Source organism: Balaenoptera acutorostrata, chromosome X (assembly GCF_949987535.1).
Source record: "Balaenoptera acutorostrata chromosome X, mBalAcu1.1, whole genome shotgun sequence".
NCBI classification, from domain to species: Eukaryota; Metazoa; Chordata; class Mammalia; order Artiodactyla; family Balaenopteridae; genus Balaenoptera; species Balaenoptera acutorostrata.
The window spans coordinates 34,191,273-34,204,876 of NC_080085.1; the positions used below are offsets into that span (position 1 = coordinate 34,191,273).

The 13,604-nt window shown below is 37.1% G+C and overlaps 1 long non-coding RNA gene across 1 annotated transcript in view; it reads right to left on the reverse strand.

Annotated features, from left to right (window-relative positions):
• The window catches only part of LOC130706367 (uncharacterized), a 106,291-nt gene extending 92,905 nt beyond the window's left edge, over positions 1-13,386 (reverse strand). The window contains exons 1-2 of the long non-coding RNA XR_009006618.1: positions 13,303-13,386; positions 8,774-8,855 (exon numbers count right to left, since the gene is read on the reverse strand). This is a non-coding gene — a long non-coding RNA (uncharacterized LOC130706367). The remainder of the gene's footprint in view (positions 1-8,773; positions 8,856-13,302) is intronic.
• Between the last annotated feature and the right edge of the window lie 218 nt (positions 13,387-13,604).

Sequence of the window (13,604 nt, forward strand, 5' to 3'; positions counted from 1 at the left end):
CATGTCTAGTGACTGATGATGGTTTTCAGGCTGTGACTTTACCTGGGGCTATCGGCCAGATACCTACATGTGTCCTCTCCATAAAGAGTCATACTATTTACCCCTACGAGCTTACTTTCTACATTCAACTGACTTTACTATTCCATTGTAATTGTTAGCATAACTTTAGTATTCCAGTAGACTGCTGCCCAGCAAAAGTTGCAAGTAAAATTATTGTTCTTTATAGGAACTTCCTGAAAGACCTACCACTCTTCAACAGAAGAGTTTACATACCAAGAGTCTTTGAGCCTCTAACCTCAAAATACTCAGCTTATGGCCACCAATCCTAAGAGTCTTACCCAAACAGAATGGAGCCCCTATATTGAAAAACTCCCTTTAGTCCAACCTCCCAACTCTCCATATAGCACCAGATATATTGTCTTCCCTCTCTGAGACTCTCTCAGACTCCATGAGGTAGTGCTTTAAGCAATATACTCAGCTTTCTCGTATCAATGTGCCATTCTGGTGATACTTGGGAAGCCAGTATTTGATATCATGGGGCCTGGGCTTCTTTACAACATGATGATTAGATTTCAAGGGTGAGCATCCCCAAAGAGGGAGCTATGCAGAAGTGGCATAGCCTTTTATAACCTAGGGTCCAAAGTCACACAGTATCATTTCTGCCACATTCTAGTCACTGAGATAATCACAAATGCTCACTTAGGTTCAAGAAAAAGGGGACTAGACTCCGTCTTTTGATAGGAGGGAGGAATCAAAAATTTTCAGATGGGTTTTAAAACCATCACATTCTCCGACTATAGAAAGACTATCCAACATGCACCCCCATGTTCACAGCCCCACTATTTACAATAGCCAAGACATGGAAACAACCTAAGTGTCCACTGACAGATGAATGGCTGAAGAAGATATGGTACATATATACAATGGAATACTACTCAGCCATAAAAAGAATGAAATAGGGTTTCCCTGGTGGTTAAGTGGTTAAGAATCTGCCTGCCAATGCAGGGGACACGGTTTTGAGCCCTGGTCCGGTAAGATCCCACACGCCCCAGAGCAACTAAGCCTGTGCACCACAACTACTGAGCCCGCGCTCTAGAGCCCGCGTGCCACAGCTACTGAAGCCTGCGTGCCTAGAGCCTGTGCTCCACAACAAGAGAAGCCACGCCCGCGCACCGCAACGAAGACCCAACACAGCCAAAAATAAAAACATATAAATAAATAAATTTATTAAAAAAAAGAATGAAATAATGCCATTTGCAGCAACATGGACTGACCTAGAGATTATCATACTAAGTGAAGTCAGAAAGAGAAAGACAAATACCATATGATATCACTTATATGTGGAATCCAAAATATGACACAAAAGAACTTATCTACAACAGAAACAGACTCACAGACATAGAAAACAAACTTTTGGTTACCAAAGGGTAAGGGGGTGTGGGAGAGGGATGGAGGGGGAGTTTGGGGTTAGTAGATGCAAACTATTACATATAGAATGGATAAACAACAAGGTCCTATTGTATAGCACAGGGAACTATATTCAATATCCTCTGATAAACCATAATGGAAGATAATATGAAAAAGAATGTATGTGTGTGTGTGTGTGTATATATATAACTAAATCACTTTGCTGTATAGCAGAAATTAACACATTGTAAATCAATTATATGTCAATTAAAAAAAAGAAAGATTACCCAAAAACTAATGGGCAATCATGAATCGGAGGACTATGATGGATGCCCTCTACAAAAGGTATACATCCAAATATTGACAGTGTTTAGATTAAGGTGTAGAATTATAGAAGGGTTTTTCTTGTATATAGTTTCTGAATTTTCTTCAATGAACACATATTCCTTAATTAAAAATAGATATGCAAACACATCCTCAAATCTAAGTTTGATAATTAAGTAAGAAAAAAAATTCAGGATAAAATGTCAAACAGAATACCTTGTAAACCAAATTAAAAAAAATTTAACAGCTTTATTGAGATGTAATTTTATATCATAAAATTTAATTGTTTTAACTGTACAATTAAATATTTTTAGTAACTTTATAGTTTGTAACCATCACCAAAATCCAATTTTAGGACATTTCTATCACCCCAAAAAGATTCCTCCTACCCACTTTTAGTCAATCTCGACTCTCACTTCCAGCTCCAGGCAACCACTATCTAATTTCCATGTTTATAGATTTGCCAGTTCTCATACAACATGTAGTCTGTGTCTGGTTTCTTTCCCTTAGCAAAGAGTTCTTGAGGTTCATCCATGTTGTAGCATGTATCAGTCCTTTGTTCCTTTTTATTGCTGAATAAAATTCCATTGTATAGATATGCCACAATTTGTTTATTTACTCTCAAGTTGATGGGTATTTGGACTGTTTCAGTTTTTGACTACTATAAATAATGCTGCTATAAACATCCACATATAAGTCCTTTAGTGAACACTGCTTTCATTTTTCTTGGCTACATACTCAGGAGTAGAATTGCTGGGTCATGTGGTAAATGCATGTTTGCCTTTTCAAGAGACTGCCAAACTTTTTCCAAAGTTGCTGTACCATTTTACGTATCTGCCAGTTCCCATTTCTCCATATCTTCCCTAACACTTTTCAGTGTCTGTCTTTCTGATTGTAGCCATTCTTGTGGATGTAAGGTGGCATTTCATTTTATTTTTTATTTGCATTTCCCTAATGACTAATGATATTGAGCATCTTTTCATGTACTTCTTAGCCAGTTGTATGTCTTCTTTGGTGAAACATTTATTAAAATCTTTTTCTCATTTTTAAGTTTATTATTTGCCTGGTTATTGAGCTGTAAGACTTCTTTATATATTCTGTATATAAGACTTTTATCAGATATATAATTTGCAAATATTTTTTTCTAGTCTATAACCTTTCTCCCAGTCTGGAATCTAGATTTTATGCATTCAATAGTATAATTATCACCAATTGTATGATTTTGTCCATGGAATGCACCAAATTTGAAGCAAATTGAATTAATGAGAAGGTGTGCTTTGGTAGAGCTCTGTTTCTAAGGTTTGAAATTGAAAAGGCAATTGCAGTTGTCCAAGAGCTGGTAATAATTTAGTTACTTTAGAAACCTTGTAAATTAATCCTGACCACCAACTTGGACCAGGAGAAAAAATAAAGAAACAATATACAAGAGGACTAAATATATCCTGAAAAAACAAATCAGTACATTTAATACATGTCTCTACCACTGGTTTAAATTCCAGAAGCACTGAAAATCGTTTTGCCTCAATTATCTAGGGATTGGAAATCAAAGTATAAGACCATATTTTCCAAAATGATAAACTAAGGGTTTTCTGAGATAAGCATTTCTTATTTCAAAAGGAAAGCCATAGGTCTGGATTTTAATTTCACAACTGAAATGTAAGTCACTTTAACATTTTATCTGCATCTGGATGATTTTATCAATGTAAAATAAAGCAGGTGGCTCAATTCAGCAAATATTTACTGAGCATCTGTTAAATGAGACCCTGTGCTAGGTGAGGCAGGGAATATTAGGACAAGAATAACTGTTCAATTGTGGTTTACTAAACAAGGTAACAGATAACCTAAGTGGTGAGATGTGCAGAATAATTTTATGAGTTGCTACTGATAAGCTCAATTCTGTATTCTGCTAGTGAAGAGTAAAACTGTGTAAGAGGATATAAAAATGAAACTCTTTCTGCCTCAATTTTGTCTGAGTCCCCAAAGGAGGAGAAAAACCAGTACATTACAAATACATTCATGTGCCCGAAGACTTGCAAAAGTAATGTTTTTCAATCTTTAGCACATCATCTTTTTTGAAGACATATAAATGGTTTCAAGGGGCCCACTCAGCTTCACACCTACCTCTGGGTTTGGGAGACTGATGCCTGACGCTCTTGGAGACAAGTTCAAATGCTGAGAACAATTTTTTTCAATTATTAGTACATTTTCTTATGCAGAGGGAAGGACTGAACATGTGCATTTTATTATTTTATCTCTACTTTTGAGAAAGTGGGTATTTTGTTTGCTTGTTTATCCTACCAGTGTTTGAACATAAATATTAATATTTCCTCCCTTTTTACATAAAAGTTAGCATATGCACTGTATTACATCTTGACATTTTTACTTAATAATATATTTTAGAGTTTGTAGCACATCAGCACAGAAAAAGCAGCCTCTATCTTTTCATAATTGCAGAGCATTTTATTGTGTGGATGTATCATAATTTCTTAAACCAATCCTAAATTGATGGACATTGGGTGGCTTCCAAATTTTTATCTATTATCAGAGTTTAAAAAAAAACTACAATGAACAACCTTGCATATAAATTTTCTTATATATGTGTATGCACATATTTGGTAGATAAATGTTCATTTTGATGCCTGTAAAAGTTTTCCAAGTCTCCTTAGGTCTGCTTAGAGACCCTGTATTATCTATATAATCTATTCAGCTACAAAAGAAACACTTGACAGAATAAGTGACATGCACGTGCAGACATGTACATGTCCAGAAGAATTCCCAGGCCCAAACTGCATGTGTAATTTTGATGAATACTGCCAAATTGCCTTTCGTAAGAGATACATTTACTATTTTCCACCAGAAATGTACACGGGTGCTTGTTTCTTTACAGAGAAGGCCGTAGTTTTCAATGAACTCAGTTGTTTTTTAACTAAAAAACAAACAAACAAAAAAAAACCCCAAAACCAAAAACTAGTTTTACAGACCCTCAGCCAGAATCAGGCTTTATTTTTTCCCTGTGTAGGCAAATTCATTCTTCTAATTTGCAGACAGGTGAACCCAAGTGCAAATAGGTTCTTTTCTAAATATGGGCCTCAAGTTATTACATTTTAAAACATCTTTCCTTCTGGTTTCTGCTAAAATTTCTGTTTATATGATCCATTTAACTGTTTCTCCTTAAAATTTTGAAATATCTGATCCATCAGGACAGAGTTGTGGTAGCTCCAAATGGAGATATAAGCTCATGTTAACACATACTGTAAAATCACTCCACTTCTTTACTCAAAGAAGAAGTGTCCCTGGAAGCTAAACATTATCAAATTCTCCCTTAGTGTCAGAAATATTACCAGAGATACAAAGAACTAAAACACCTCACATATTTATAATTTATCTTTCGTATGCTTTTCCACATAACTAAAAATTACTTAAAATACAAAATCACACATTTAGAAAAAGATTTTTCAGATAATTTTCCCATAAAGAAAAATTGATTTTTTTTCCAGAGGAAAACAAGCTTGGTGATACTATTAACATAGTTTGTTTTAAAATAATGACATGAGGTTGATCAAAAATTTATAATGCTTTGATATATAACCCTATATAAATAAGCAGAATTTGGGGTCCTATTAATGTGTAGTGTTATAACAATAACCACAATGACACATATTTATGGTGCTTTATAGTTTACAAAGCACTTCCATGTACATGATAATTCCAGCTGCCGTTGGTTATAAAAACCAGGTATTTTGATAAACTGTACACTAGAAAGTATTAGTCTCTTTTCATCCAAGATGAGGGGAATGAAAATGCATTGTTTGCTTAAGGACAAAAAGCCAGTGAGCGGTAAATCATAGAGACGGGAAGTAGAATGGTGGTTCCCAGGGGCTAGGGTGAGGGGGGATGGGGAATTATTGTTTAATGGGTATAGAGTTTTAGTTTTGCAAGATGAAGAGTTCTGTAGATGGATGGTGGTGATAGTTGCACAACAATATGAATGTGCCTAATACCACTGAATTGTACTTAAATGGTTAAGGTGGTACATTTTCTGTTATGTGTATTTTATCACAATAAAAAAAAACTGGGGGGGGGGTGGCGGGGAAAGCCAGTGAGTGGTGAAGCCTGAATTTGATTTCATTTTGATCCAACCTTTTCCTTCTACTCAGAGCAGTTATTATCCTCACGTTACAGATCAGGGGACTAAAGCCCAGAAGGACTGAATTGACTTTAGTCACACAATTATCAAGTGGCAGAGTTGAAGTTCAATCCAATGGAAGTGATTTTATAACCAGAGGCTAAGCACAGGAAGTCAAAATAAAACCAAGGAGTCATCTAACCACTAAGGGTTGGGTAATATTGTATTAATCACTTTACCTGCCTGGGCTGCAGTTTACTAAGTTGTAAAATGAAGGAATGGATATAGATCAAACTATTTTTTTTTAAAAATTCAACATTTTTAACCATGACTTACAGTAAGAAATGTTTTATATTGACCCAGTACACACACACACACACATACACCACCTTGCCCTAGGTTGGGTTTCCCAGAAGCAGACCTTGAGATAAGGATTTGATTGCAAACGATTTATCAAGGATGTTTTCGGGAGAAAGTGGTATGGGAATAGAGGTGGCAGAGCAGGAAAGGTGCAGAAATCAACCAAGGATCAAATTTCAGGTGAAGTCTCAGCCTCAGCCTGATCCCATGGGAAGCTCTGGAGCATAAAATACACCAGAGACTCACTCGCTTTGAGACAAGAAAGCTGGGCTTTCATATTTCATCCCTAGTCAATAACTGGTTACAGTCCACCCCAGCAGAATGTAACCTCCCAGGCATTTAAGTTCACGGTACCTGTGGTAGCCAGTCCCCAAAAGTGGCCTCCAATGGTCCCGGCCTTGTAGTATTCACACCTTCCTGCCTACGCTGTTCCATGGTTAGTCACTATAACCAATGAAATACAGCAGAAGTAATGGAATGTCACTTCTGAGATTAAGGTATGAAAGACTGTGGCTTCCATCTTGGATTCTCTCTTTCTTCACTGCCTCTGTGGGAAGCAAGGTCTCATTTTATGAGCAGTCCTATAAAGAGGTCCATGACATGGACTCTCATAACAAGGGCCTGAGGCCTCCAGCCAACAGCCAGCAAGGAACTGAGGCCTGCCAACAACCACAGAAGTGAGTCTGAAGGCAGATCCTCCAGCCCCAGTCAAACCTTGAGATGACTGCAGCCCCAGCTATTAGCTTTACTGAAATCTCATGGTACTCTCTAAGCTAGAACCACCCAGCTAAGTTACTTCTGGATTCCTGACCCTCAGAAATTGTGTAAGATAATAAATGTTGTCATTTTAAGTCACCAGATTTTTGAAAAATTTATTATGCGACAACAGATAAATAATACAAATACATCGGGCTACCATGTCTCCAGTAGCTTAAGGGAGGTTTTCTGAAAAACTACAGGGAAGATTCTTTAGGAAAGAAGCACAAAGACACTGGGGGATGGGCAGAACCAGCAAAAGAGACCTGAGGTGATGTGAGCAGAGCATCAATCATGTCTGCTATCTCTCCAAAACAAATGTTTCATGAAACAACACTTACCCTTATTACATGCAATGCACTTTGATAACTTCTATTTGATTATACTCTTATTTGGTTTATTAAGTGCTGGGAGTGAGCCCTTAAATTGATTTCACAGTTCACTAAGAAGTTGTGACCTGCAGTTGAAAAACAGTGAACTTAATCATCTTTGAGGTTCCTTTTAGATCTAAGCTTTTGTAATTAGGAGTTGGCACAGTGCTATTACATTAACGACTAATATTCATTGAACACCCTCTATGCCATAACTATTCCAAGCACTTCACACATATTGCTTCATGTGAAGACAATAAGGTAGTAACTACTGATATCCCCATGTTACAGATGTGAAGACTGGTAAGTGGCAGAGGCCAGGAGGAAACCCAGTCAGTCTGACTTCAGAACCCACTGTCAAGAGTGCAGGCACCTACATGCGACTGTTTGGGTTCAAACCCTGATGCCAACGGTCGATCAATAAATGTTTCTAATTATGATCATGATATAACCCAATTATTGGCAGCCATCAGCTCACTGACGGGGACAGTTCTAACAAAAGGAAGTTTAGGATCAGGGTCATGCATACGGACTGAATTTAGAGGCTAACTCATTGATAATCAGCTCAATGTTCCACTCTGCTTCAGCCATGTTGGCCCAGTCTTCACCTTAAATTTAGCCACTTACACATCTAAATAAGATGGGGCTCTGGCCTGGGTTATTTAACATCTGCATGGTTGAATGTCTAAAGTACATTTCACTGTAAATAGAAGGAATTTCAACATACTCATTTTTATGTATTGTTTTATTAAAGTACAAAGATACTTCTCTAATAAATGAATCTAACTAAAATACATTAGTCATCATTATGTAGAGAATATTCCTACTGAAGTCAGCGAACACTAATCAATCTTTGGATTTGAAAAACAGGGTCAATAAACATTACGATATAAATGACTAAAGTGGTTAAAAAACGGACTTCCCTGGTGGCGCAGTGGTTAAGAACCCGCCTGCCAATGCAGGGGACACGGGTTCGAGCCCTGGTCTGGGAAGATCCCACATGCTGCGGAGCAACTAAACCCATGTGCCACAACTACTGAGCCCGCGCTCTAGAGCCCGTGAGCCACAACTACTGAGCCGGAGTGCCCTAGAGCCCGTGCTCCACAATAAGAGAAGCCACTGCAATGAGAAGCCAGTGCACCACAACGTGTAGCCTCCCCTCGCCGCAACTAGAGAAAGCCCGCACACAGCAAGGAAGACCCAATGCAGCCAAAAATAAACAAATTAATTAACTAATTAAAAGAAAAACTGCACAGAACCTGTATACCTGGAACTATTACCTTTTGGCTGAATTCTTCTGAGTCACGTTTCCATCAATTATATCTTTTATATCACAGGATAAATACAGCATTTACACAGGTAGTGAAGTCAGTATAAAAGCATAACAGCCTTTTAATAGAAGATTATGAGTAATCAAAGATTTAGATACCTGCTGAGTGAATTATCTAGAGCTGGACACATGTAGGGGATACATGTCAGGAAGATATTTCAGCAGCTTTGTTGTCAGGTGACTTGAAGGATTTAGAAAGTAGAAAGAAAAAGATGGTTTATGTCCCACTTCATATGCTACTGTGTGATTATGGATTACAGGGCAACAAGGATGACTGCAACCTAGCTTGGGACACTGTTAGCAGATGTAAGACACTGTTCCCCTGTCACCTATTTTTTTTTAAAAAAACAACCCACTCATTTTGTATACATTGCTAAAGAGGGAGTTACAGAAAGCATCATGGCTCCCCCAAACCAAATATCAATCTAGATATCCTGAAAAATTAACAATTTAAAATAAATTTTTTTTCTGGGCAGAAGACCTAAATAGATATGTTTCCAAAGAAGACATACAGATGGCCAACAGGCACATGAAAAGATGCTCAACATTGCTAATTATTAGAGAAATGCAAATCAAAACTACAATGAGGTAGCACCTCACACCAGTCAGAATGGCCATCATTAAAAAAAATCTACAAATAACAAATGCTGGAGAGGGTGTGGAGAAAAGAGAACCCTCCTACACTGTTGGTGGGAATGTAAATTGGTGCAGCCACTATGGAAAACAGTATGGAGGTTCCTCAGAAAACTAAAAGTAGAGTTGCCATATGATCTAGCAATCCCACTCCTGGGCACATATCCAGACAAAACTATAATTCAAAAAGATATATGCACCCTTATGTTCATAGCAGCACTATTCACAATAGTCAAGACATGGAAACAACCTAAATATACATTGACAGATGAGTGGATAAAGAAGATGTGGTACATATATACAATGGAATACTACTCAGCCATAAAAAAGAACGAAATAATGCCATTTGCAGCAACATGGACTGACCTAGAGATTATCATACTAAATGAAGGAAGTCAGAAAGAGAAGGACAAATACCATATGACATCACTTATATGTGGAATCTAAAACATGACACAAATGAACTTATCTACGAAACAGAAACAGACTCAGAGACATAGAGAACAGACTTGTGGTTGCCAAGGGGGAGGGGGGGTGGAGGAGGGAGGGACTGGGAGTTTGGGGTTAGCAGATGCAAACTATTATATACAGAATGGATAAACAACAAGGGCCTACTGTACAGCACAGGGAACTATATTCAATATCCTGTGATAAACCATAATGGAAAAGAATATGAAAAAGAATGTGTATATATATATATATATATATATATATTTAACTGAATCACTCTGCTGTACAGCAGAAATTAACACAACATTGTAAATCAACTATACTTCAACAAAATAAATTAAAATAAGATAAATAAAATTTTTTCTAATGATAAAGGAAATACATGCTTTCACAAAGCACTTAGTAAATGCAGAAAACGTAAAGAGTAAAGGAAAAAAATCACAAAGTGATTAGATATCAGATCATGAGGTAATAATTACCACTATTTATGTGTGTGTGTATATATATCTCCAAATTGGCATCATACTATATGTACTTTTTATAATTTCATTTTTTCACTTAAAAACATACGATGGGAATTTCCCTATGTCAAAGTATTCTACTTCAACATTAATCTGATGGCTGTATAGAATTCCATTCTATGGACATAGCATTTGTAACAGTCAGTATCCAGCAGGCAAACAGAAACCACTCTATACATTTAATGCAGCAACAGACTTAATGCTAGTAACTTGCTACAAAGTTATAAAACATGCTAAAAAAAAAAGAGAAAGGTATATATTAGTTAGCTATCACTATGTAACAAACCACTTCAAACTTACTCGTGTAAAACCAGAATTTACTTAAGAAAAAATTCTGTGGTTAACAATTTAGGCTGGATTCATCTAGGTATTTCTCTGGTCTCAGTTGAGGGCCCTCATGCATCTACATTTGGTTGTGGGTTGGCTTTGCTGATCTTGGCTGGGCTCCTTTACATGTTTGGGGACCTCAGCTGGGACAAGAGGACTGGCTAGACTCAGACCCACATGGTTTCTCACTCTCTAGCAGGCCAGTGTGGGCTTATTCCATGGCAGTCACGTGGCTCCAAGAGAATGAGCAGAAGCCCGAGAGTCCTCTTGGGACCTAGGCTTGGGACTATCACAGTGCCATTTTCTCTACCTTCTATGGCTCAAAGTAAGGAACAAGGCCAGCCCAGATTCCAAGAGTAGAGAAATAGATTCCACTTTTCATGTGAAAAACTGCAAAGTCACATTGCAAAAGGGCGTGGAAACAGGGAGAGAAAGAATTCTGGCCAGTTCTGCAAACAATTGATCACAGTGTGTCTTACCTAGAAACCTGAAAGCTGCCACCACTCCTGGGGCTGGAGCCCATATGTGGGCCATTGCACTTGTGACACTCGATGCTGATCTGTGAGAGGTACTACTGCTGCCTCTACTACCACTGAGTAGAAACCCAAGAGTCCATAGCCTTACTAATCTGTTAAAACTGCCACAGATGTTTTGGGAACAAATAGTTGCCTGTAGTCATTGTTGCTGCCTCTATTGCTATTGGAAGGACCCCTAGAGACAGACAAAAAGGCTACTCTCTTGTCCACCTTATAGTCTCCCCACCAGTGCCTCCCAGTAGCAAACCTCATGCGATGCAAGCTGAAAGGGAATATGGAAAATGTAGTTTACTGGTTTCTAACCACCTGTAATAGAGAAAAGAGCATCGAAAGTATAGCTGAGAGTCAAATGAAAAGTGACTGCACAATAACATCATTTATTTAACTAATCCCCTGTTGCTGGATATTTAGATTATTTCTTTGGAAATACAACATAAATGTAGAAAGCAAAGCCATCAATGGGACAGTTTTTGAACCCAATGGACAATGATATTTAATTGCTAAGAAAGGCATTTAAAAAGGGATGCGTCCTTGAGCTCAGCAGTAAACAAATGATACGTAAAACAGAACAGCTCTAAACAGCTCTGCTCTGTCCCTCCAAAAGTAGATGTGTGTCATCATGACGGGAACAACACTGTTCTATCCATGTGGAGCTATAATGACATAGTTTACCTCAAAAATTATTTTCTTCACATTGCATTCCCATTTGGTTGAGGTCAAAAGGAATTATTCTGAAGTCATAATTTTTGTACCCCCATATATACAAAACTTTTACCTGAATTTCCCTATGTTCAACAGCCACAGGATAAATATAAAATCCCAGTAACAATTTTTCAAAAAGCATTTCTAGGGTTTAGCCTCTACAGTGTTTCTTTTTAATAACTTATTTTTATTATAAATGTAATACTGCTTGTAAAAAAATCAAATGAGCATTTTCAGAGGCGAAATTCCATCATTCAAAGCTTGTCATGTATCTTTCATCCTGATGTTTTCCTATGAATGATCTAATACACTTTATTATTATAGTCACAGAAGAATATTATAATTCTCTTCTGTAACTTGTTTTTATAAGTAAAAATTACATATTTTATATATATGTGTTTATATATATATATATATATATATATATATATATCTTGATAGACCTTTTGTTTTAATTCAGTATAAATATACCTAACATATACATAACATATAAATATACCTAACATATAACATATACCTACATCATAGCATTCTATAGTATGGATACGCTAAAATTTATTTTATTGTCTTCCCCAGAAGAGTGCAAGCTCCCTGAGGATAGGGACCTGGTTTGGTTTGGTCACAGATGTATCTCCAATGCTTAGACAAGCACCTGGCAAATAGCGGGTGTTCAAAAATTTTGTAGAATGAATGACTAAATGGCAAAACACTTTAGATGAATATTTGTATTGTTTCCATCTTTCACTATTCCAATAATGAATTTTGCAATTAGTAATCTTATAAATACATGTTGTACATTTATTTATTTTTGTAAGGAAAAGTCATAGAGGAGGAATTGCCGGGTCAAAAGAAAAAACACCAAAATTCAAGAACTTCAATCCCTCTCAAATTCCTCCCAACATGTTCAGAAAGTCCCCAGTGGGAAGGGAGGTAGCACTTGTATTTACAAGTCTGGTCCTCCTAGCTATCACTTAGACCTGCCACTATAGTCTCACAAGTGTAGTCCTGTTACAGAGTGGCATTGGCCTTTTCCTTCTTTTTAATTTGTGCTGTCTGGGGAAGTTGTCTGAGACGCTTATGTTTCCACTCCGTGTTCTGAGACATTCAGCTGTCATTCTGTTGAAATGAGAACAGTACCCTTTGTCCCTGCAATTTTTTGTTAAGCAGGCTATATTGGCTGTAAAACTTTATGCTCCCAATATCTCTATGAATTTTTTTTTTTCTAATCTAGCTTTTTTTTTAAAAACATCTGCTTTCCCCCAAGGCTCAGGGATAAATCCCTAATGAGGAAACACGAGGGCCTGCATCATTCATTCCATGTATAATATACATCGAGCTGTCCTCAGAACAACCCTAATTCTCTGATACTTATACCAAGGCTCCTTAGACCAAATCTGCAAACCTTAGTTCTCTCGTTCCTTTGGTTGAGTGCTTTCCTGAGTGGCTTTTGCAAACATACCTTTAGCGGGCCCAGGCTCAGTCCTGTAGACATTTCTGAATCCCAGGGTAAAAGTCACCTGCAGTGTTCAGGTAGGGATCCCTGGAAACACACAGATATATTAATAAATACAGAAATTTAGATGAATGGACATATGCTCAAAGTTCACTTAAGCAAATTCTCAAAACAGTTCAAGGTTTTCCCCCCTTAAGCCCTAAAAACTTTAATATTTTAATCTTTTGTGTAGAGGGCTTCCTTTATAAAATATCCTCTTTTATTATGTTATATATGATCATTTAGAAATTTGGGAAAATAGAGTAAAT